At 47.9% G+C, this 24,558-nt stretch overlaps 1 pseudogene across 1 annotated transcript; it reads left to right on the top strand.

The window, feature by feature from the left end:
• Window positions 1-14,216: 14,216 nt before the first annotated feature.
• LOC114633900 lies at window positions 14,217-14,684 on the top strand (annotated as a pseudogene). Its single transcript, XR_003713260.1, has one exon. The product of XR_003713260.1 is annotated as a 40S ribosomal protein S17 pseudogene (transcript).
• Window positions 14,685-24,558: the final 9,874 nt, after the last annotated feature.

Here is a 24,558-nt window from a genome sequence, read left to right as displayed (position 1 = left end):
TGCTGAGGTCATCTGAAGCACCCAGGCTCCCTGACTGAACAGGTGAAGCTCATCTGTGAAGACAAACAGTCTGTGGAAGTCCTGAGGAGCACATGACTGTGGAGACATGTACTCAGGGGCCCTCTGTGGGTTCCAGTCAGGAGCCTCCGACACACAGCTAGACCTGTAGAGTGGCCTAAGTGGCCCTTCTGCTTTGGGGACCCACACGGGCTACTTGGTGTCTTTCCATCTGTAGCTAAGAATAATTAAAAATTTTGGTAAAATTTAATGATTATTTTTTCTCGTTTAGTAGAAGTAATTCTGCACAACTTATTGCTACCTCCCCAACCCATACTTCTGGAGAGAAAATTCAGCGGCAGGGACCGGTTTCCCTGAAATAAGGGACCCAAAAGTACTTCGGAAGCCCCGTGCAGTGGTTGACAGGAGAATCCCCAGCTCTTGGAAGGTTGGAGGCAGGGGAGACAGAAGAAGCTCAAGGTTGTCCTTAGCCACAGAGCAAATTCAAGGCAAGCTTGGTCTTCATGAAAAGCGTGAAGCAGAGTGAGCTCCCTGGCTCGGCCCTTGCCTAAGACCTTGGAGTTGGCTCAATTTGCAGCAGCAGCACTAAGAAAACAAAACAAAACAGAGAGCTATTATTTCTGTAGCATTTAAAACTGACTATGTGCGAGTATGTGCTCTTGGCAGAGTTGCAAGAAATTTAATACCTGTGCATACTGCTGTGAGCAATATGAGTCCACACACGCTTTTTTGGATAGTGTCCTGGCAGTACCTCAGGAACTAGGAAAAGTTCATATCTTTAACACAGTAGTTTATTTCCTGAGAACTTATCTTAAGAAGAGCACAATCCCTAAAGGAAAGTTATAAAAAAATACACATTCCATTTTCACTGTCTTGTTTACATTTGAAAAACTGGAGACTAAATGGCCTATAAAGCATCGTGACATGACATAGTCATTTGCAAGAATGTTATTCAAGTATTAAAAAGTGGAGTGCTTGCTTATCATGCCCAAAACCTGGGTTTGATGGGAGGAAGAGGAGGAGGGAGAGGAAGAGAGAGACAGCTGTGAGACGCCTGCTCAGGGTGCTTTGGAAGTGAGCTAAGCCCATCACCTAGTGAACCCGACTTAGAGAGGGCACTCAGTGTGTGCTATTGGAAATGTCCTATTAATGTTGCCAGGATACTCAGTGGTACCACTTAAAAACAAACAAGTAAAAACACAGTGAACTTGGATTCAGACTGGCATCTGTGCAGGCCTCAGCCTCCACTTACGGCTATCTAAGGCACCCCCATGATTCAGACATCTTTTAAAGGTGTCTGTCGCTATCATGTAGGTGCCCACCAGCTATCTCCAGAAGCACCCGGCCCCTTTCTACCTTCACGTGACGTTCAGGGGATTATTCCCACTGATTGACTGACGAGTCCTGTGCCCTGAGTGTCTTAGAGAAGAGCTCTGAGCTACATCTCTTCCCTTGATTAGTGTTATTTTGAGACAAGATCTTGCTTGTTGCTTCAGGTCGTTCTCAACCTTGCTTTGCTGCCAAAAGTAGATTGTAAACTTGAGATCTTTCAGTCTCAGAAAGAGTGGTCCACACCTGTAATCCATCAATGAGGCTGATGCAGGAGGATGCTGATGAGTTCAAGGCAGTGAGACCCTGCCTCACAAAAGGAGGAGGAAGGAAAGGAAGGAAGGAGAAAAGAAAGGAGAAAAAGAAAAGCTACTTGCTTTACAAACCAAAGACTTTTTCAGTGAGACGTGCAGATATTACAGAAGCCAGGAGTCAAAACACTGCATTTGAGACAGTTGACTCTCCATCACACTTAAGGGAAAGAGGCAAAGCAAAAGATGGCTGCAACTTGGTGGGGAGTAAAAATAGGTGGCATTACGGCTATACCAGCCACCAGGAAGCAACTATGCGGGGAAACGCTGTCTTGGAAAGACGAGACAGGCCGCAGAAGGAGCTGTAGATGCTTTAGTAGCCACATTTAAGAACCAGGTGAGTAAAAAAGTAAATAGAACGTGATGGCACACCCGCGTACCCCTAGCATGCAAGAAGTGGGGAGCCGTGGGGATCAGTAGTTCAAGGACAGCCAGGGCTACAAAGCCCTAAAGAACAGAATAAAATAAACAATTAAAAATAGGTAGAAGGGTTAGAGAGAGGGCTCAGTGGCTAAGAGCACTTGCTGTATATTCCTGAGGACAGATGACAAGTGTGTGCCTGTCACTCCTCCCTAGAGGGCTGGAGACAGGAAGATACATACCATGGGCTTCTGGTTGCCAGCCTAACCGTGCCCCAGGTTTGCACACACACACACACTCACACACACACTCACACACACATACACTCACACATGCACATACACACGTACACACATACACACACTCACACACACTCACACACTCACACACACACACTCACACACATGCTCACACACACATACACACTCACACACATACACACACTCACATACACGCTCACATACACACACACACGCTCACACACACTCACATACACACACAAACCATAAACCTTTACAACAAAAAAATGGGAAAACTAACTTTAATAAAAACTTCAATATATGCTTTTCATCATATAATTGAAAAATTATTTTTATTAATTTTTACAGTTTTTTTGTTTTTTATTTTAGTTTTTTGAGAAAAGGTCTTAAATAGCTACACTCCTTTTTTGTTCTTACTAAGTCTTTGAAGTCCAGCATATACTATAGCCTACTTTATTTCAGACCGTTCACATTTCAAGTAGTGGGCTGGGGTTGTAGCTCCCTGGTTGAGCAGTTGCCTAGCAGCAAGGCCCTTAGGAAGTGGGTGGGAGAGAGAGAGCCATCTAAGCGGTGGGCACCAGGTTTTTGCTGTTGCTGTTTTGAATTTTATTTTTCCGAGCTGGACTCACTGTGTAGCCACGGCTGCCTGGAATTCACGGTGCAGGCCGGCCTATGGGCTTGCTGCACGGTTTAGTCTTCATGAGTGCTGGGCGCTGCAGCGTGCAGCTGGTCCTGCTATACTGCGCAGATCCGGAGCTCCTGCTCGATCCTCCCTTCTCCCGTTTCCCCTCCTCACTGTGTTTCTTCCTTCCCTCCATCCTTCCTTTCTCTTTTACTTCATATTTTATTTTTTGGTTCTTTAGGAATTGAGACAGATGTTCACCTGGCAACACTCTTTCTTTAGCTTCCCACAGATGTGTCCTAGGAAAACCAAGGTGAGCTGTTGTCTCCACAGAGCGCAAGGGGCGGGCTTAATAGGCCCTTTATCCTTTGTTGGCGGCGTTCCTGGCGGTTGCCACGACTTGCCAGGTCTTTTTCACAGCGGGAGTTTCACTTTGCACTGGAAGTAGGCTAGTGGCCAAAAGGCCCTTCTTCCTTCAAGAGTCTCTGAGCGTGAAGTTAATTTGATACCCAAAGTAGGAGGTCTCACAGAATTATTCACCTAAGAGGCTGCGTGTCTGTGAATGTCCTGGAAAACTGCTTCAGTGGAAGAAAGCCTCAAGAGGAGACTCTGAGATGAAAGGGACAGTTAGTTTTCAGGCCCAAATTTACCAGAAGTCGTTACTTCTTTATTTGCATTTCCTCTCCTTATCAAACAAAGTAACACACCCACATATGTGCAAACACACACATGCGCATGTACTGGCAAGCAAGCAAACACACACACACACACTCGTCACACATGGTTTGTGCAGTTGCTATGAGCTCAGTTGCTATGGTCTGTGGGGCGTGCACGCCAGGCTTCCCAGACTGACGACAACGGGAGGCACTGGGAATTTCTCAAATGTTCACAAGAATGTGGAGAAGGAGCTCTGAGTAATCACGATTCTTTGAATTTCTTGTGGGAAAAATGTCGTGTCAATTTCCTTTTAGAGACATCCGTCTTTGAAAGCAGTTTTGCCTAAAGAGCTTTTATTTTATTTGTTATGGTGTAAACGCTCGGCTGAGGGGGGGGGGGGCACCAAGGAGAAGTCGTGCAGCTGGAGTGGCTGGGGCCACCTGTCCTGGAGTCACAGCAGACTTGAGTTTTGAGTGAGATCTGCTTGGCTGTGGAGTCTGGCCATTGGTGTGAGCCACCTAATTAAACTGCTTGTGACTTTATTGCCCTTGTGTCTCAGAGACACAACTTTCGGTGTCCTCTCCCTTCTTCTGAGAGGCAGAACCTGGAGAGGTGATCTGTATGCCACAGGGGTAGGCCAAGGGTCCATTCTTTACCCAATCCTAGCTGCCAAGCCATCAGCTTTCCTGGGAGTGTCTCAGGTGCCACGGGCTCTCTGTCTTTCAGTTTCCATCTGCCAGGCTGACCATTATGAAATGTGGCTTACTAAAAAGGTAAAGAAAGAAAAGGGAAAATACTAAAACACGACGCCAACCGGAGCCTGAGGGGCTTTCTCCTGCTCTCTGTGGTCCGTGCTAGCTGTGACGGTGGCAGGTCCTCCAGCCACAGTGCCCTGTCCCATGGAGCACCCAAATCAGAAAGACCAGGGGGTGGGGATGCTGCAGCCATGGCACCTACACCAGCCTCCACCCACTCTCTCAGAGCAGCTTGACCACGGACAGGCTGACCGAGTACAGCTTGACCGAGGCCCATGGGTGGCTGCTCACCCATCCTACCCAGCATGCCTAATCATGCTGGCTTCTCCTGGGCTTTTGGCATCTGTCATTACACTTTTTTTTTTTTTTAAAGGAGCACAATAATACTAAAACACTCATAGAAAGATTCTTTTCAGGACCTCAACCAACACCAGAAATGTAATATTCCAGAAAAGACCTAGATACGGGGGATTGCTCTTTTCTTTGGAAGGAGACAGAGGGACCCACAGCCATGAGACACAGATCTGTTTGCCCTCTCCAAGGATCCAGGTCCCTCCTGGCAGCCATTCCAGGACCATTCCCTTCTGAGGAAGGAAGAACTGCATGGGACAGTGTAAGTTCTCCAGATCTAACCTTGTGCCAGTTCATTTTTTCTGTTGTTCAGTCATCAAACCCATTTCTGAAACTCCAGGGGTTGGGGAGAGAGAGCCGGCTGCGCGCTACAGCAGGAAAGACCCATCTCCTGCACAGGCCACTTTCCTCTCCCTCCTTTAAAAAGCGCCTACAGAGCAGTTTCACCCTTTGTGAAAGAGCTTTGGCAAGCCAGGGGCTGAGTCACAGCCTTGGTGACACACAGCACGTGACTTCAAATTGCCCAGAAGTATGACTGGCTCCTGGCCTGTGCCTACCCACCCTGAGGGGCTCTGAGTGAGCAGTGTCAATTCAGAATGAGTGAACCACAGATTCCCATTGCTTTCTGAAGGCCTCAGTCAGCCGCCGAATTGCAGGACCCTGCCAGGTACTTTGAAGGGTGTGCGGTTTCATCTAAGCAGAGCATCTTTTTGAAAGGAGTGGCCAGCTGCTCTGTGGGTTTTTGGAAGGGAAGAAGAGTGAAGAGTGTTCTTACTTGCAGCTGCAGACATCAACCCGGCTCTAATAGCTTGGTGACACATTTGAAGCCTGACCCCGGAGGAGCACAGCTATCTCGTTTGAACACTGGCTGAGAGTCTGCCTCAGATCACTCTCCAGAACCTGACACACCTTGGGTCCAGAGTGAGCCAGAGTGAATATCTTCCCAGCCCATATCTGGAAGTGGAGCAGAAGTGGGGAGAGACAGTGGGCAGCCACGATCGCCCAAGTATCCTCTGAGCCAGCTGGAAGCCAGGCAGCTGGTGGCCTGTCAGTGCCAGACCAAGACTTGAGTCATGGCTTCATCATAGTCCTCTGTAGAGGACTGACCCACAGAGGAAATTACACAGAGCTGTGTGGCTTATGGCAGAGGCAGGGGCTTTTCCAGGGGCATCGACTGGGAAGGCAGAGAGCAAAGTTACCCGCTCTGGAATCCAAGGCTTGGGACCCTCCACCTACTTCATGAATGAGGTTGCTGTGACTATGCCTTGACCCATTTGTGATAGGTCTTGGCCCTGCTTATTCAACTGGCAAACTTAACCCACACAGTTCCTGGAGCACCAGCCCCCAGGCCATCGGCATCTATTCACCCAGAACACACACAAACTGCAGACACACACTAACCGATCATCAGCCAGGAGAGATCTTACACCTCTTAGGGACCTATGTGATTCTGGGCAATTAAATTAGCTCCCGTTAGGCTCAAGGGTGCATGCCTATAATCAGTCCTAAGTACTTGGGAGAATAAAGCAGGAGGCTCGATTTGAACCTAGGGATTTGAGACCAGCTTGGACTACAAAGTGCTGCATTGTCTCTAAACAACAGCAATATAAATAAGGCAGAACCTCCATGCCTTGGTTTCCTCAGAGGTCTTCAGCACACACTTTACAAAGTTGCAGGGAAGCAGAGATACGCCGTGGTAATGTTACCAGAGTTGGTGGTGAGATTACGTGACAGTAGTATGTACAAAGGTCCTGGCACAGATCTGGTGCAGAGAATGTGCCCTGGTCATGTTCTTTGATCTATTTCAGCTTGCTCTGGGTAAACTCCAGTTTGGCACCCACCCCCCAGGCTCAATCTGAAGAGTTTTCCCCTGTCCTTCCCCATATCCATCTTGCAGTCCTTCATGCAAATGTGTGGCTGGAGGGGAAGGCGTAGCTTCATGTCATTCTCTCCACAGTGAGCTTGATATGTCTCACTCCAAAGGGCTGACCACTGAAAAAGACTTCTTTCCACCACTATCCTCCCCACCCAGTGATAGGGGAGGGGGCAGCATTTTGGCATTTGTTGTCTACTATGGCCCTGAACCACACCTTTGCATGGTTGTGCTTCTTCCTCGAAGAGTGGCTCTTCTCCCATGCTTTTCTCTTCAGCAGCCGTAGAGGTAGTGAGAACCCTATCTCCCCCATCCCCCTTTGAGACAGAATCTCAAATGTCCCCAAATCAGCCTCAAACTCAAACTCAAAAAAATGGCTGAAGATGGCCGTAGGCTCCTGGTCCTCCTTCTCCCACCTCCCAATGCAGAAATTACAGACAGCTGGCTTTTATGTCTTTATCTCCCTATCAGAGGTGCTGTGTCTCAGACCACCACTGACTGCCCTGCGCCCACAGCTTGAGTTTACAAAGGGAGTCACCTTCCCTTCCTCCCTGTGAGCCCTGTGGGGGGGCGCCTCTTCCAGGAGACCACCATCTCCTTATCTTCTGGATGTGGAGTGGGATCCAGGCTTTTTTTTTTTTTTTCTAGCACCAAAACCAACTGAGAAAGGACATCTGGCCTCAGAGATTCGAGGACTCATCAGAACCAGGGGTCAGCAGGTCTGGCACTGCAAGCCAGACCAAGATCCAGACAGCTCAGGAACTTCCAACAGTCCCTTCCACCCTGATTGCCGAGGAGCACTGGAGAGCACAGTTTGGAGTGAGAGCGTAGTGAGGCTTCTGCTGGGTCTGGGAAGGACTTGTAGCTCATTGTTGTGTGATCCCCTACCACCCGGTCCTGGGGCTAGAACTGGGGGTGGGGGTGGGGGTCTTGGTCTTGGGTGTGCTAAACAAATGCTCTGCCTGCCACTGAGCCCCTTTGTGAGGAAGAGGTAACTGCCAATGTCCAGGAAGGAGCTGGGAGCCCTGGAGAGTTAGTCATGCACAGCAGCCTCCCGACTGACGCCTTCTGGACTCCCCCTCCGGCCACTGTCCCCCGCCAAGTGCCCAAAGACTAGCCTGTGTGCCTGGAGGAAGCTGGGCTTGGAGAGAGGGCCGAGGACATCTCTCCTGAGGGAACAAAGCTCAGAGAGCCTGCCTCTGCTTGATGGACAGATGCCTAACCCTGTGCCCTGAGGAAGTTTCCAGCCATAGAGTCTCTTCAGCAAAACCGTCGGTCCTTCTCTGGCCTGGCAGGTGGCAATAGCTGGAACTGAAGTGATACTTGAATGTGATCTTTTTTTTTTAAGGGGTGAGGGGAGTGTTACACGGGGTGTAAATGCTTTGTAGTGTTGGGTTTGCTTAATCCTCACAAAACTCTAAAATCATCAAAAAGAAATCATGGTTACCCCTATTTTATTGGGGAGATGATGTAATCTTGTAAGGTCATGCAGCTAGGAAGGATCCAATAGTTATGACTGTTTGGTTTTGGACCCTGGGACCAGGGACTGAGATGCATATGTTACACATCGAAGCAGACCTGGTCTCCAGGTTCTCCCAGCATCCCTCAGTCCCTACTTGGCATACCCTGCTCTCAACCCTGTACTTTCCAGCCCAGGAGCTGGACTGCTTTTCCCCCAGAGGCTCTGCCCTGTGCCCTATAGAATCCAGACATCCTCCCCCGCTTCTTTCTTTCTATCTGTCCCCTTCTCTCCGGTGCGTCCCTTTCTTCCCCTTCCCCCTACCCCCACCTTTCTTTCTCTTCTGCCTCTCCCAACATCTCCCATGGCAACTCCTCTGGCCTCAATCCTTGGGGCCAGTGAACTGGCCTGACAGCAGCTTCCCAATAAACCTGCCTTTAATATAATCTAATCTGGCTGGAATTCATTTCACTGGCAGAGAAATAACCCATCCAAAGACCTTTTGTTCTGTTGCTGTTGTTTATCTTTGAGACAAGGTCTCACACTGTAGCCTAGGCTGGCTTGCACTCACTATGTAACCCAAATTGGCCTTGAAATTGTAGCAATCCTCCCGCCTCAGCCCCACAGTGCTGGGATTCCCTGTGTGAGCCACCACATGTAACAAAATGTAACTTTCATTTAGGCCTTTTTAAACTCGTGGGCAGGAAGAGAGGCTGGTCCCTAAAGCTCTGTTCTGAACCTGGTCTACCCTCAGCCTACTGTCCTCATGCTGCCTACAAGCAAAAACCTCACTTTTTCTGGTGGATTCAGTTGGCAGTGGCCGGTCTGATTGTGTAAATGCAAAACTCCTTTTCCCACTTTATGTTTGGAATGAGAAGTATGTTTGCAAGCGCTGATGCGTTCCTTCAGTGGAATCCTTTCTACAAAGTGGCCTGAAGAGGGACAGTGGGGAGTTGCTGACAAGGGAGGAACGTATGATTCAGAACCTGCCTGCTGAGCCCACTCCAGGGGTTTTCCTGCAGGATGGGCTTGGCTGTGCACAGGCTTTTGGGTTAACACCAGAGTAGGAGAGCGTGTGCCTGGGGACAGCCACCCAGACCTCAAATCATAGGGGTGGGCAGAGTCAGCAAGAAGTGGAGTGTTTGAGAGTGGCAAGTTTTGCTCTCAGGATATGCAGTTATTTTTGTAGTTATCTTTAAACTGCAGAGACAAAACTCACTGAAACACAAGCTAGCTGTGATATACTTTGGTTCCTCCAGTTGCCCTGTGAGGACAGCCTATGGGGTATCATTGGGCTCCCTTCTGTGGGGGAAAGGAGGAACATAGGAAGGAAGGGAGGCTGAAGCCAGCGTTAATTTCCTCAACGCAAGAGGAGTTCCCAAGGGCAGAGTAGGTCACTAAGGCAGGACACAATTCTTAGTGACCTTTTATTGTCACTGGCTTCCAGATCCTAAAGCCACCGCTCGGAGCCAGGTGTCGGGGAGTTACAATGATCTGCCTTGAGTCTGGGATACTGTATTAACCTTGACTTTGCAACACCCTGGCTCAACATTTTAACAGTCCCTTTATTAACCCCTCTCTGCTTACCCACCTGTGGTTTTCTCATAGCCCACTGCCCCACAGTGGTCCAGGGGTTCCAAGGCCCAGATGATGCTAGCTGATTTAAGAGAACTGATGCACCTGGTATCTAGTTCTGTGGTCTAGAAGGAGACCTGTAGCAAACTCCTAGCTCTTAAGTGTCTGTGTGCCAAACATTCCTGTCAAGGTACAGCCTCCTTGGTGAGCCAGCTTAGCCAGGCTGTGGGCACCAGGGCACTATGGGCCCTTCCTGACCATTCAGGCGACTCGGCTACCCCTTTTTCTTCCTCCTCTTCACCAGCTCCTCCAATGATTCAGGGATGTGGCCCATCGGGAAATGTCTTTCTTTGGCCTGTGGCACACGCACATGGATGCTGACGGCAGTCATGAGACAGGAAACATTCAGAGGCTGGTCCACACCTGCTTTTTCCTAGTCCAGAGTTCCACAAAATGCATCCTGTTACCGTAACGTGAGTCAGACAAATCCTGATTCGGCCTCTTCCCCAGGTGCATAAATGTACAGCCTGGGGGTTAGGGTGGGGACTGGAACTCAAAGGAACCTGGACTTTGCATTTTAGAGCAGTTGGGGAACCTCTGACTAACTCCCTGCATGTCCTTGATTCACAGGCCGGGGAAGGAAGGGAGCTGGGGCCTGCACAGGAGCAGCTAGGTGACCAGTCTGGAATCCAGACTGGAACAGTGCCTTCTCCACATTGCCCTCCTGAGCTTCCTGTGTTCGCCATCTTCACATTGTCCATTTCTGGTGTAACTTTGAGGTATTGAACTGATCCTCCTCCTTCCACCTGTGGATTGTGTGTGCATCTTGTGGTGCAGTGCCGGGAATCAAACCCAGGGCCTTGTGCACACTAGGCAAGAATTCTGCCAACTTAGCTGTATCCCCAGCCCTGACATTTGTCTTCTGGGTAGTTTTTCTGAACCTCTGGACAAAGGCTGAAGGGAGAAAGGGGAAATCCCAGGAAATATACTTCCTCCTGCAGCCCAGGTGAGCCCCGTGCAACGTCTGCTCCCTCACTGAAGGCCTCTCAGAAACTCTTCCTAGTAGTTTTGAATGATAACACTAACTTTCATGGGAGCTACAGTATCCTGCCTGTCTCTATGGTACCTTTTTCCCCTATTCCTGCCCAACCTGGGCAAACTTGGTTGAATTTGGATGGACAGTCATTCTAGGACAGAGGCCACAAACATCTAAAGTCTGTATCTTTGGGCCATCCAGCTACCCCGAGGCCTTTGTCCAGGTAGAGATGGGGTAGCTACAGCTGCTAGATTATCAGGCGCCAGCTGCCGTTGTTCCCTGAAGCAGAACTGTCAGAAAAGATTTCACAGGCTTCCCAGTGCCCTACTAGGAGTGTTAATAGTTGCTGACAGTGCTGAGGTGAGGACCAAACCGAGGGTTTCACACATGTTATAGAAACACTCTACCACCAAGTCATACCCCCAGCCCAGTGACCCCACAGAGAACTCACCACGGGGTAGCCATTTGTATCACTTCTCTTACCACTGTGGATAGTACCTGAAGGGACCTTAGTCACCCTGAGCATGGCCCACATGGCTCTGCCGGACCTTGCTCTCCTCCCTTATTCCCTCTGCCTTGCTAAAAAAAAACCATTGGGTTTCTAAACCTAGTCCCCAAGGTCTATTCCCTTATCTGACTGGCCACTTCCTCCTCTTGACTAACTATTAAGGACCAGCTGTCAAAGTATTGAGGTTCAGCAATCAAAAGCCCCCTTTGGTTTATCTAATTAACACACCCAATTAAAATTAAACAGCTCATCCTAACATGGATTTCCCCTTGTACCTTTCTAACCCGCCATTTGCCTATGTGCCACATCTGTCTCCTCTCCATCCAGAGGCAGACCTTTGTCCTCCAGGACCAATACCCCTGCCCCTCTCCCCTGTTCTCTTCCCTTTATCTTTGGTCCTCTATCCCCTCTTTTTGTCCCTTACCCCCTGCCCTTTGTCCCTCTGGGGCAAATAAATCTCCTTCGTGCTGAGAACTTGGTCTTGGGGTTCCTAAGCCTGTATTTCTCTCTTCTAGAATCTTATCTCACCCAATCTAGAAATAATGAAAGGAAACACAAAAAAGCCACAATGTCCACAAGGCCTCCCCTGCAGCAGCTGGTGAGGTCAGGAGCCCACCAGTAAGCAATCTCTTCTGCTGTCCTTCCCCAGAAGTGACTCTACCCTGGTCCTTTTACTTGTGGGGCCCTCAGGGGTCCTCTGAATAGGGGCTCACAAAAGCCATCCAGGCAAGCTGTGCTCTGAGATCAAAGGTTCTTTGTTGTTGTTGGGTTTGGGTTTTTTTGTTTTGTTTTGTTTTGTTTGGTCACTTACAATGGGGTCTCCAACAGTTCCTCGACCCCGAACTGTGAGCTCTCCTCCAGACCACACCCTCTGATGTCCGGTAGCCTGGGAGACAGCTGTGAGCAGCCTGATTCTGATCCCATCCCTGCCTCTTCCTGCAAAGGGAGAGCCGGCTCCACTAACAGGGCCACCGCAGCCAGCCAGCCAGAGAAGGGAAGAGCACCTTTCCTAATTGAGGTCATGGGGGCCTGTCCATGAGCAGCCAGGACAACGGCTTCCAATGAGAACTCAGAGGGCTGCTGATAGGGTCAGCTTGGAAGGCAAGCTACCCTGTGCAGCGGGACACTCCTTTCCCAGGGGAGGAGCTGGGCCACCTTCCCATTTTGCGAGCAGTACTGGGCAAAGAGGAAGGGCAGGTCCGTTTCAGGGTTCCTGTACTTGGTGCAGCCCCACCTGCCCCTCCTGAGGTCTCTCCACCCCTTGCAATAGCCACCAGGTTCCTTACTGTGCTCATGTCTTATTCAAGGAAAACCGAGATATAAAGGGAGTCTTGGGAAATCTAGAAAGCTCATTACAGGAATAACTCACACCCATGACTCAGCACCTCATCAGTGAAGGAAGCCAGAAGTGTCGCAAACACAATGCTCTTTGTCCTAAATAAGTCCTAAACAAGATCCTGGTTCCCTAATTCTCTGCAGAAGTCCCAGGCTCAGTTCTCAGAGACTAGGGGGTTGGCAGGCCCCCTTCTCACACAGCTAGATCTGGGACTAAATGGCTTGAAGTGTGTCTGTGTGAGGAGTAACACATGACAAGCTCGGGCCCAGGGTCAGCGTGTTCTGGAACAGCGGCATGTGCAGACCAGACGCAACATTGCTAACTGAAAGTGCCTGCCTACTGCGCAGGACATGAAATCACAACCACGCACACACAGCGTGGTCAACGTGCCCCGAGTCATCCCCCACTTCCCCACCAGTCCATTTTGCTTTTACAAGTGCTTTAAAGAATATGAAGATGAAGTGGGACCAGCAGAATGTGGAAGAGTGGAAACAAAGGCTTTGTTCTTTCTGGTTTTGTTGTTTTGGTTTTATTCTTGCAGTTGGTTTTGAGACATAGTCTTGCTATGTAGCCCAGGCTGGCCTTAAGCAAGAGATAGATCTTCCTGCCTCAGCAGGAGTGTTGTGCTTGCTTGCCACTCTGCTGGGTTAGGTTTTATTCTTATGATAGCTTGTTTTGTCAAGATAGTTTATTTTTTTCTTTCATGGCTTTTCTAAGATGTCACGCCCTCCTTACCCACACTGTAATTTTCTTAATTTTCCCCAGGCTTTATGTAGTGTGTATTTCAGCCCACAAAGCTCTGTTGACCTTAGAACATTCCAGCTTTGTACATCTCATTGTCCCTGACTTGCTGAAAGCAACCACGGTGTGGTTTGGTCTGAAACTGGTTTGAAAAGCTGAGAGAGTACAACACTCGGCCAAGAGTCCCAGAAAGACTCCAGAGCTGGAATGGAACCCAGCCATGGGGGCTTAGGTCATTATTTTTCTTTTTAAATTGTATATGCAACGTTTTTTTCCATGTGGCCACACATACAATCAAAATCCCTTTGTTTGGTGATATAATTTCTTCCTCACCTACAAACACCATTCTAGAAAAAGATGATGTCATGGTCCTCTGACGTCACTCTGCTTTCTGCCAGCCCCAGAATAATAGACATTCAAACCTCTCTGTTCTGGGAATTATCAGCTTTCCCTTGAGCTGCCTGGTACTACCTTTCCCAAGGACTGAAAGTTCTGAGTTCTTTCTGGGTTTTGTCTCATGCAGCTCACACTGGCCTCAAACTCCTGATCCTCCTGCCTCTATTTCCCAAGTACTGGCATTATAGGCAAGCACCCCACGCCCCATTCATACCCAGTTTTTATGAAAGGACACCCCAGCACCTGCTTTGATTAGTTCTGGTTCCAGAGTCTCTTGTGGCTCAGGCTGAGCTGGAACTCTCTCTGTAGCTCATCCTGATATCGAGATCGTCCTACCTTGGATGCACAGTGCTGGATTTGAGAAGTGTGAGTGGCAGCGCTTGGCTTACTCATAGAACTTTTGAATTTTGTGCTAAAAAGAAACCTAATGAAGCCGATGTGGTGGTGGAAGCCAGAAACCCCAGCACCTGGAGCTGGGAGGAACAGAAAGACTAAGAATTCACGGTCATCTCCAGCTGACAGAGGCCACCCTAAGCTAGGAGAGCCTATCACAAAACCAAAACCAGATGACCCAGAAGTAACCTAATGAACCTATGAATTTTATTTTATTAAAAAAATTATGGCTCTTTTACGGAGACCCGCCAACATGGGCCGCGTTCGCACCAAGACTGTGAAGAAGGCGGCCAGGGTCATCATCGAGAAGTACTACACGCGCCTGGGAAATGACTTCCACACCAACAAGCGCGTGTGCGAAGAGATCGCCATCATCCCCAGCAAGAAACTTCGGAACAAGATAGCCGGCTATGTCACGCATCTGATGAAGCGGATTCAGAGAGGTCCTGTGAGAGGTATCTCTATCAAGTTGCAGGAAGAAGAGAGAGAGAGGAGAGATAATTATATTCCCGAGGTCTCAGCCCTAGACCAGGAGATCATTGAAGTAGATCCTGACACCAAGGAAATGCTGAAGCTTCTGGACTTTGGCCGTCTCTCTAACCTTCAGGTCACTCAGCCTACAGTTGGGATGAATTTCAAAACACCACGTGGAGCTGTTTAATCTGTTATGCCATATTTTCAATAAACCTGAAAAAACAAAAAAAGAAAACAAAAAAATTATGCTGGGTGTGGTGGCACATACCTTTAATCCCAGCACGTGGGAGGACAGAGAGAGAGAAAGAGAGAGAGAGAGAGAGAGAGAGAGAGAGGAGTTCAAGGCCAGTCTGGTCTACATAGAAAGTTCCAGGGCTACATAATGAGACCCTATCTCAAAAACAAGACAACAAATATACAAAACCACCACACACACACACAAACAAACCAAACTAAATGTAAATAAAGGAAAACGTACATGTTATTATTATGGTGTTGAGGAGGGTGCACATCTACAGCACACATGTGGAGGTCAGAGGTCAACATAATTTCTCTTCCTCTACCTTCCAGAGACTGAACTGAGGGGGACAGGCTGTCATGGCAAACAGCTTACCCAATGAGCCGTCATGAGTGCCCCAGAAAATACATTTTATGATTTTGTTTTTGTGTGCTTCCTAATCTCCCGGATCTTATGTGGCCTGTGCACCCTTGAACTCACTATAATCCTCCTGCCTCAGCTTGCCAACTGCTGCAATTACAGACATGACCCACCATGCCCAGTATGTACTTTAAAAGTCATTTCTTTTTTCTTTCTTTTTTTTTTCTTTTTGGTTTTTTTCGAGACAGGGTTTCTCTGTGTAGCCCGGGCTGTCCTGGGACTCACTCTGTAGACCAGGCTGGCCTCGAACTCAGAAATCCACCTGCCTCTGCCTCCCAAGTGCTGGGATTAAAGGCATGCACCATCATTGCCCGGCTTTAAAAATCATTTCTATTTTGGTTGCTTTATACACATAGGTTTTATTTGTTCACTACGCTCGTTTCTTTATATTTCCCCTCTTATCACGCTATGTTATATATTGTATGTACATTTCCCTCTCTTAAACACACTATGATATATATTGCATGGAAATGCCGTGTGTTTCCATTGTCCGTGGCAGTGGAACAGGCTACCTTGTGTGATTTGCCACAACCTTCATTTACTTCAGGAGGCTAGTAGTAGTTTGCCCTTTTCCAGTCCAAATATTTGAGGGCAAACCTGGCGTCACAATTTTGACTTTGTGAGAAGACAAGGGTTGCTTTGTGCACCTCTGGTCAATGAGGAAAAGAGCCCTCGCTGGTGAATGAGCCTGGCCACCCACCCAACACCTGTCCCTTATCGAGGACTGGCTGGTCTTGGCTTGACTTGACTGAGGATGGGGTGGCATGGCCAACACTTTTTCTCTCTGTTAAAAAAAAAAATTAAAAAATAAAAAAAGACATCATGTAAGAGTTGGTTGAGAGCCGTTAAGAATGGACACAGGACACACAGGAAACTTCTGAAGACATGGTTCAGTCTAAGGAGCTGTGCATACAGTCTCACTCCAGCGAAGCCCCTACATTCCTGCTGCGAACACCATTGTGTCACCTAATGAAATGTTTACTGATATGAATAGAATTTAAATATTGAGGGCAAATAACTCAGCAGGAGTATGCTCTGATGCTCCCTCTGATACTTCTTTACATTGTTTGTCTGTCTCACACTTCTTTGATATAGGATCAACACTGGTTGATCTGGAACATTCTATGTAGTGCAAGTTGGCCTTGAATTTCCAGTAGGTTTCCCATCTCTGTCTCCTGAGTGCTAAGATTAAAGGCATGTGCCACCAAGCCTGTTTGGTTTTTGTTGCTGTTTAGATAGAATCATGTTATGTAGCTCAGGGTGGCCTTGGTCTCTGCATCTTTCTGTTTCTGTGCTGGGAAGATAGGCAGGGGACACCACACCTAGCTTGAATACCTCTCAGCAGAGAGTCACAGGCACCGGTCACGCTATAGTTTCTGAGAGCCAACACTGAGGTTACAGGCATATGTGGCCTTTCCCAGATTTTTATGTGGTGCTGAGAGTCTCACTCAAGTCTTCTTGCTTTCTGTCTTATTACAGTTTAATTGCTGTGAAAAGACACCATGACCAAGGCAACTCTTACAAAGGAAAACATTAAGTTGGGGCTGGCTTACAGTTCAGAGGTTTAGTCCATCATCATCACGGCAGCAACATGGATGCTTGCAGGCAGACGTGGTGGTAAAGCAGGAGCTGAGAGTTAGTCTTGATCTGCAGGCAGCAGAAGTGAATGCCACACTAGGTGGAGCTTGAGCATGAAGCCTCAAAGCCCATTCCCACAGTGACAAACCTCCTCCAACAAGGCCACACCTCCTCCAACAAGGCCACACCTCCTAATAGTGGCAAGCACACTCCTCACAGGCCAAGCATTCAAACACAGGAGTCTATGGGGGCTATCCCTATTCAAACCACCACACTTGCGTAGCAGACTTTCTGCACTCTGAGCTGTGCCTTTTATTCGGGGTTTCTTTTCTTTCTTTCTTTCTTCTCTTTCTCTCTCTCTCTCTCTCTCTCTCTCCCTCCCTCTTTCTGTCTCTCTCTCTTTCTTTCTTTCTTTCTTTCTTCCTTTCTTTTCTTTTCTTTCTTTTTCTTTTTTTGGTTTTTCGAGACAGGGTTTCTCTGTGTAGCCCTGGCTGTCCTGGAACTCACTCTGTAGACCAGGCTGGCCTCGAACTCAGAAATCCGCCTGCCTCTGCCTTTCTTTCTTCCTTTCTTCTCCTCCTCCTACCCTTCAAGACAAGGCTTCTGATTGTTCCAGAACTCATTCTGTAGACCAGGCTGACCTTGAACTCAGGAATGCACCTGTCTCTCTTCCCTAGTGCCAGCACTAAAGGTGAGCACCATCGATTCCTTTCTTGATGGTTACGCCACTGAAAAGGGCCCAAGAGCACAGACAAAGCTCTCCTAGTAAACTTCAAGTTCTAGATCTATTTCTACAAAAGCAAGTTTGAAACAATTGAAGTTTTCCAAACCATAGCTTCTTCACTTTTATTATTATTTTACGAACAAAAATAAGTAATATAATCCTTGGAGGTGAAGCAACTTTCTAAGTCTCAAAGAAATAATCATATAAGAAATGACTGCTAGGTTTAGTTCACATCATGTTAGGTCACACTGATCTGAATGAATAAATTGCTCTTTGGACGCGAGGGAAAGGCCTTATCCACAGAGACTGTTGGCTCCTGTGTTGAATTAAAATGCAGGTGACAACAAGCCCTTTGGGAATGTCTCAGAAGCTGTCTACCGGAGCAGAACATAGTCTGCTTAGAAAACAGCAAGCGATGCCTACAGCATAGAATCTGGACTCAACATCTTCCTTCCTTTTTTGATTTTGGTTTTGTTTTTGGGTTTGGTTTTGTTTTGTTTTGTGTTGAGACAGGGTTTCTCTGTGTAGCCCTGGCTGTCCTGGAACTCACTCTGTAGACCAGGCTGGCCTCGAACTCACAGAGATCCTACCTTTGCCTCCGATCAACCAAGTCAACTGGGGTTATAGATGGTTGTGAGTTACTAAGTGGGGGCTGGATAGAACCTCTGCCCTGTGGACATCCTGGCCACAATCACCTTAGGCCCCAGAGCCCTTATTTCCAACCTCCCTCCCAAGCTCTCCTTCTCTTGTCCATCCTGTGAGGTCTCCACCTCTGTGGACTTCCATTAAATTCCTTGGTGCTTAAATGAACTGCTCCTGGTTACTCTTCATGAGGGGAGCGTCAGGCTGGTATCTACCACTTAGCGGACAAACACTTGTACTTACACTGAGTTTTGGACCTATTCCACCCCTGTGGACTTTCTTTGTGCTTTCTCTCATAGACAACTGCAACAATTTCCTATGTGGGCATCCTCCTGGCTTTCTCTGCATCCTTAACTCCTTCAAGTGTCACTGATGAATGTGTTTTCTTTTTAAGATTTATTTTATTTTTAATTATGTGTATGTGGGGGGTGAGAATATGTGACCGAGAGTGCTATACTGTACAGGCCAGCTGCACAGATGTAATTATAGGTTGCTGTGAGCTACCCAACATGGGTGATGGGAACTGAACTTGCCTACAGCAAGAGCAATATGTACTCTCAACCCCTGGGCCATCTCTGCAGCCCTGATAACAGACTTTTTTTTAATTCAGTGATTTTACTATTCAAGAACCTAGTATAACTTGGCTTTTTCATAAATGGCCATAAATGTCTGAGCTGTGATGGTTCAGAGGCTAAGAGCTCTGGCCACTCTTTCAGAGGACCTGAGTTCATTTCCCGGAACCCTCAAGGTGGCTCCCAGTGCTAGTGTTCATAAGGCCAGGGCAGGAAGGTCTTGATTCCAAGGCCAGACAGGCTACTTAGTGACACTCTAAAAAAACAAGCCAAACAAGGGCTCGGTGTGGGAACTGGAGAGATGCTAAGGGGCTGAGAGCTCCTACTGCTCTTGCAGAGGAACCGAGCTTGCTTCTCAGTCCCGCACTGGTTGGTTCACAACTGCCTGTAATTTTGGCTCCAGGGGATCTGGCCTGTGCTCATGTACATTCCTGACAAAGACATAAACACATACATGTAATTTAAAGTAATCAAAATACATCTTTTTTTTTTTTAAGCCAATCTGGCTCTCGTGTGCACAGGTCAAATCTAGATATCCAGTGCCTCCTGTCACAGGCTGTTCCTCTGTTATCTGACCTGAGAAGCCTGTGTTCTCCTGGAGGGGTTCCAATGGACCACATTGCTGTTTTCCCCAACAGGAGGTCCTGTCTCTTTCTTTTCATCCACAGCTTGATAGGAATTTCAAGTCCAGTTTGATTCTCTGGGTCTGAATCTCTCTGCAGGAACTTGAGTTGGGCATTACTGCTATCCTCTATAGAATGCCTTGGTTGGGTCATGTGATCTGGTCCACAGAGGAATCCTTCACTTTCTTCACCTCCTTCCCACGTCGTGACAGTTCCTTGAGTTAGGTAGAACAGGTGGGCTTGCACCATTGAACCTTAAAAACTGGAGCCCCACATTGCTGCTGGGCAGGAAGGCACAGACAAGAGCTGCAACATGGCTGTAGTTCTACAAACAGACCTGGCCAGGTGCAGAGTCAGGGACAGTGGGCTCCGTAAGACCCACCTCTGCTGTCCAGGCCACCTGTCCTCCACCCTGTGTACACAGCTTAGCCCTGAACCACATTCTGACCAGTTCTGGTGCTGAATTTTCTTCTCCAACCACATACATTCGAGCACAGGCCTATTTGAGACAATCACCCACATGTCCAGCTTACATGATGTCCTTCCTTCTGATCACTGGCCTTGGTCTGTCTAGATTCAGCCGGGGTTTGGCACAGTGCTCTTAGGAGTTAAGCATGCCCTAGTTCTTGAGATATAATTAGATCTGTTTGAATCCTCTCCCTGGGAGGGAACATGTGCAAATCTGTGGGGCTGGAAGTATAGGGGGACTGTGGGTGCAGATCGAGGGTTGAGTCATCTCTGTTACCCTCCTGTCATTGAGAGCGTTTGGCAGCACAGTTTCAGTCTCCTGCTGAGTAGTAGAACAGAGAGGAAATCTGCAGGGAGAACACAAGCAAGGCATATCCCTGTGGGTCAGAGCTGGAGGGTCTGGGTGATTCCTGGACCTTCTAATTCACTTATTGGCATCTCTAACGTCCTTCCTGAAGTCATCGTTCAAGAACTAGGCTACTTTGATGCAAGCAATACTGCTAAGATTTAGATTTTGTCCTGTAACCCTTTGACCCTCCTTTTCCTCAGGACTGGGTCTGTGGGTCATGCTTTAACTTTTCATTGTTGTTTCTGAGAACAAATTGAAATTGAATCTTGTCATCAGGCAGTTGAGGCAGGGAACTCTTGGATTCAGGACCACCCTGGACCACATAGAAAGACCCATCCTGATAAAATGAGGATATCGTCTGGAAAGATGGCTCAGTGGTTAAGAGCACTGGCTGTTCTTGCAGAGGACACAGGACCCACATGGTGGCTTATAACCTTTGGTAGCTCCAGCTCTAGTGTATCCAATGCCCTTTCTGGCCTCCTCCTGCATGGTACATAGACACACACGCAAGCAAAGTACCTACCCACCTAAAATAAAAATAAATCTAAAAAGATGTAAGAACTAAAAAGGAGAAGGAAAGCTTTATATTTATAGAGGGGAAAAAAACTATCAGAAGAGTTTAATCTCCCTGAATTTTTTATTAGTGTAACAATGGTACTAAAATTACACTGTTATGTGTTGGAATGTAGCTGAGTAGCAGTGTGTGCTTAGTATGTTGGTATGTAACCCTTACCAAGCAGTCACAATGGCTTATTCTTACAACCCCAGCACTAGCGAGGTAGAGTCAAGGGAGCCAGAGCCCAGGGCCATCCTAGTTATGTAAAGAGGCCAAGGATCATCTGGGCTTCTGAGGTACTGTCTCAAAGGAGCAGAAAAAAACAGGCCTGTTCTCATATCTCCAATCCCAGCCTTTGGGATTGGGAGTCAGGATTATCAAGTGTTCAAGGCCAACCTCAGCTGCATATCTAGTTTGGGGCCTGATCTATATGAAACTATGTTTCAAAGAAGAGTAATTTAAAAACATTTGGGGTAAGGGGTAAAATGTCTATAGTTGACTTTTTTTTTTTTTTTTTTTTTTTTTTACAATAACAGTATCTTCTGGCAGGCATGGCTGTTTGAAGCTGGGGAAGGAGACAGGTGCAAGTAGACAGGAAATGATTGCTCCTGAGCTCATAGCTGGAGCTGGAAAGGGAGGAGATTTTAGTGTTCTGTCTACCCTGCTGTGTCTGTGAACCTTTTTATAATGAAAACAAGATCAACCGAAAACTAGAATACAACCGCTCAAAGACAACTACTCATGAAGTCTTCAGACATCTGTCACGTACCATTTTCCATGTTTGAGAAATGCTAGCCTCTCACTGTCCCAGCCCCAGATTCCTTATGTGGCCCGGCTGGAACACACAGCCTTGTCTGGAACCTTGAATCAGCAGCCGATAATGGGACGGGTTGTATGGAGTCCATGGAGGCACAAGGGTAGGCAAGGCCAGCCATGAAGGGCTGGATGCCAGCCAGATGGTAAGAGTATCTCTCTCCCTAGTGCTCCAGACCATCTGGAGATTCTTGAGGCTCTCCAGAATCCTCTCCAAGATCACTCACAGTTAATTTCTTTTGTTATGACCATGAGTTTGGTAGGTAGAACATTGAGCGTCACTTGCTTGTTGATAGGGTTAGAGGGTCAGACTGTGTAAAGTCCTTGGCTGCCTGCTTACTCCCTTCATCTCACTCACGGAGGATGTGTTTATAGCATACGCAGGCCCTCACGCCCTCAGTCCTTAAACACCTTTAGTGCTGTAGCAGGGATGGACTCTCTCTTTCTCTGCCTCTCCCACAAGCGGGCTGGGACTGCCTCAGTAGGAATTTCCTGAAGTTCTGAGGACGTGGCTCTTCTCTCTGCGCTGAGTTTCTGCTTACAAAAGTCCCAACGAAGATAGATAGAGGCGGGGGTAGAGGTACGGCTCAAACATACAGGGCTTTCTGGCAGGCACAGGGCCCTGGGTTCATCCATAGTGCGTGCTTGTGAGTGCACACACACACACATGCACGTGCACACACACATGCACACGTGCACATGAGCCACTCTTGAGGAGCCCCTGAGCAGGGTGCAGAGATAGAGCTGCAGCCAGCAGACTTCCCTCACACTAAAGCCCAGTGTGTCAGGACTGCACCCATGGCTGCTATGATGGACTAGATGCTTATGTTCCCCCAAATTTATATGGAATCCTAAACCCCAAGATGATGGTATCAGGAAGCAGGCTTTGGAGTGGAGCTTAGGTCATGGAATTAATGCTTTGTAAAGAAGGGCCCAGAGAGTAGGCCTGTCCTTCCACTATGCCACTACCCAGAGAGGGAAATGACATATGAGCAGAGAACAGGTCCCTACTGTGTGCCTGACCTGTCAGTGTCAGCCCTCACAACTATTAGAGATAGATTTTCATTGTTTATCTCTCTGTGGTATTTGGATATAAATTGCCAGCTAAATAGCGTGGCTGCCTATGCACTATCCCAAGGACTAAGGACATTGGCAGAGCATTTGCCCAGTGTGTGTGAAGCTCTGACTTACATCCCCAGTCTCTCATAAACAGGGCATGGATGGTCACACTGTAACCCTAGAATTAAAGAGGTGGAGGCAGAAGTTTTAGGTCATCCTCAGTTACATGATGACTTCAGGACAGACCAGGACACCAGACAACCAAACACTACCACTTCTTCGTCAGACACTCCTATGAGGCAACCTTCCAGCTTCTTCAGTCAAGGGGTGTCTACAATGAAAGTGCAGCTAAAACCTGTTAGGGTGAGATGGGTTTACGCGGCAGCCAGCAGCTACTTAGGTTAGCAGCAGCAGTAGAAAGTGGCAGCCTTGAGTTTTGCCTGTCCTCAGCAGGATGAGGAGGCTCATCTTGGCCTGTAAGGCAGGAGGCAGACACGGAAGGGGCAGGGTTAGGAGGCCAGAACTGCCAGCTGCTTCCCTTTAGACAAGAAATTAAACCTCTCTCTGAACTCAGAGTTCTCACTAACGCTCTCATGATTTCATAGACACGGAGTAGTTATTGTTTGACACATGACACATGTGGCTCTTCTCCTGGGGCTGGCTCCCTGGGTACTGTGTGCGCTATGGTGTGAGTTAACACAAAGGGTAGCTCAGAGCTAAGACTTGTCAGTACAGGTGACATTCTAGAAGAGGTGAAACATCTGACCCCTACTCCAGTCCGCTGTCTTGGGCACCTCAGCACTCTTCTCACACTGCTTTCCTGTCCTGAATGTTTAACTCCTTACACTCGTCACATGTGCTACTGCTCAGGTCTGTGGGCTTAATGACTGGTTAGACAGAGCCCACCTTCTTCTGCGTGAACATGACCTTATTTTTCCATTGTCTGCATAACAATAACTTTACTATTCCAGGAGACTCTTGCCCAGGCAAAGATCAGATTATTCATTACAGGAATTTCCCCAAAGACCCATCGACTCCTTAGTAGGAAGCATCAGTAACATTTCACACCTGGGACCTTCAAGCCCTTGGTCTAGCTGCTTCTTCCTTCAACATGAAACTGTTATAGCTTGCCCCAAACCTAACAATGCCTCTAGTTTTGAAAATTCCTCTCCTTTGAAATCAGGTAGTAGTTCTCAGTGAGACCTGTCCTCTACGCCTTCCCCCATCTTGCAAACAGTTTTAGGACCCCCCCCCCCCACCCTGCTGCTGGTTCTTCTCTTCTAAGCCCTTAGCTCTGTCTTTGGAAATGCTGCTGAGAGCGCCAGGACTCCAGATCAATAGCCACAAGGCTGCCAACATCTCTTTTCTTCGGAGCAAAAGTTCTGGGGCATTCCTCCCAGAGAGCTCTTAGGATCACAATGGCCCTATCTGAGCCCTGACAAAAGCCAGGCCATGACACTTCCGGGGCCAGAATGTCCAGGGTCCTTCCTTTACATGCTCTGAGCATGTGAAGCTACTCTTGGGTGTTATGGAGACATGAATAGGCAGGCATGTACACAGAGCCCCTCACGACACCCGGCTGAGTATGAATACCACTCCTCTCACCCCTCAAAGACTCCCATAGTTAGCTGTGATGGGCGGTTTAGAAGACCTAATGAGAGAAGGCTCCCTACTTCTATCTTACTGGTACACCGTAGACTGACAGCTTAGAGCTCTCCTTACAGCAGGGATTACTCTGTTTTGAAGAAGAGAGCAATTGAATTTATGTGGACAGAAAGGTCTTTAAGGTCTGAAGAGATGGCTCAGTGGTTACGAGCACCAGCTGCTCTTGCAGAGGTCCTGAGTTCAATGCCCAGCATCCACACCAGGCGGGTCACAACTGCCTTTAACTCCAGTTCCACAGGGATCCTACACCTCTGACCACCACAGGGATCTGACTCACATGTACACACATGTACTTCAACACATACATACACTCACACATACAACATGTACATACACATACCTCAACACATTCTATCTATCTATCTATCTATCTATCTATCTATCTATCTATCTATCT

The sequence above is a fragment of the Grammomys surdaster genome, unplaced genomic scaffold, assembly GCF_004785775.1.
Source record: "Grammomys surdaster isolate TR1022 unplaced genomic scaffold, NIH_TR_1.0 98, whole genome shotgun sequence".
NCBI classification, from domain to species: domain Eukaryota; kingdom Metazoa; phylum Chordata; class Mammalia; order Rodentia; family Muridae; genus Grammomys; species Grammomys surdaster.
Note: the sequence above shows the minus strand (reverse complement) of the source record. Positions and strands in the feature narration are given on the sequence as shown.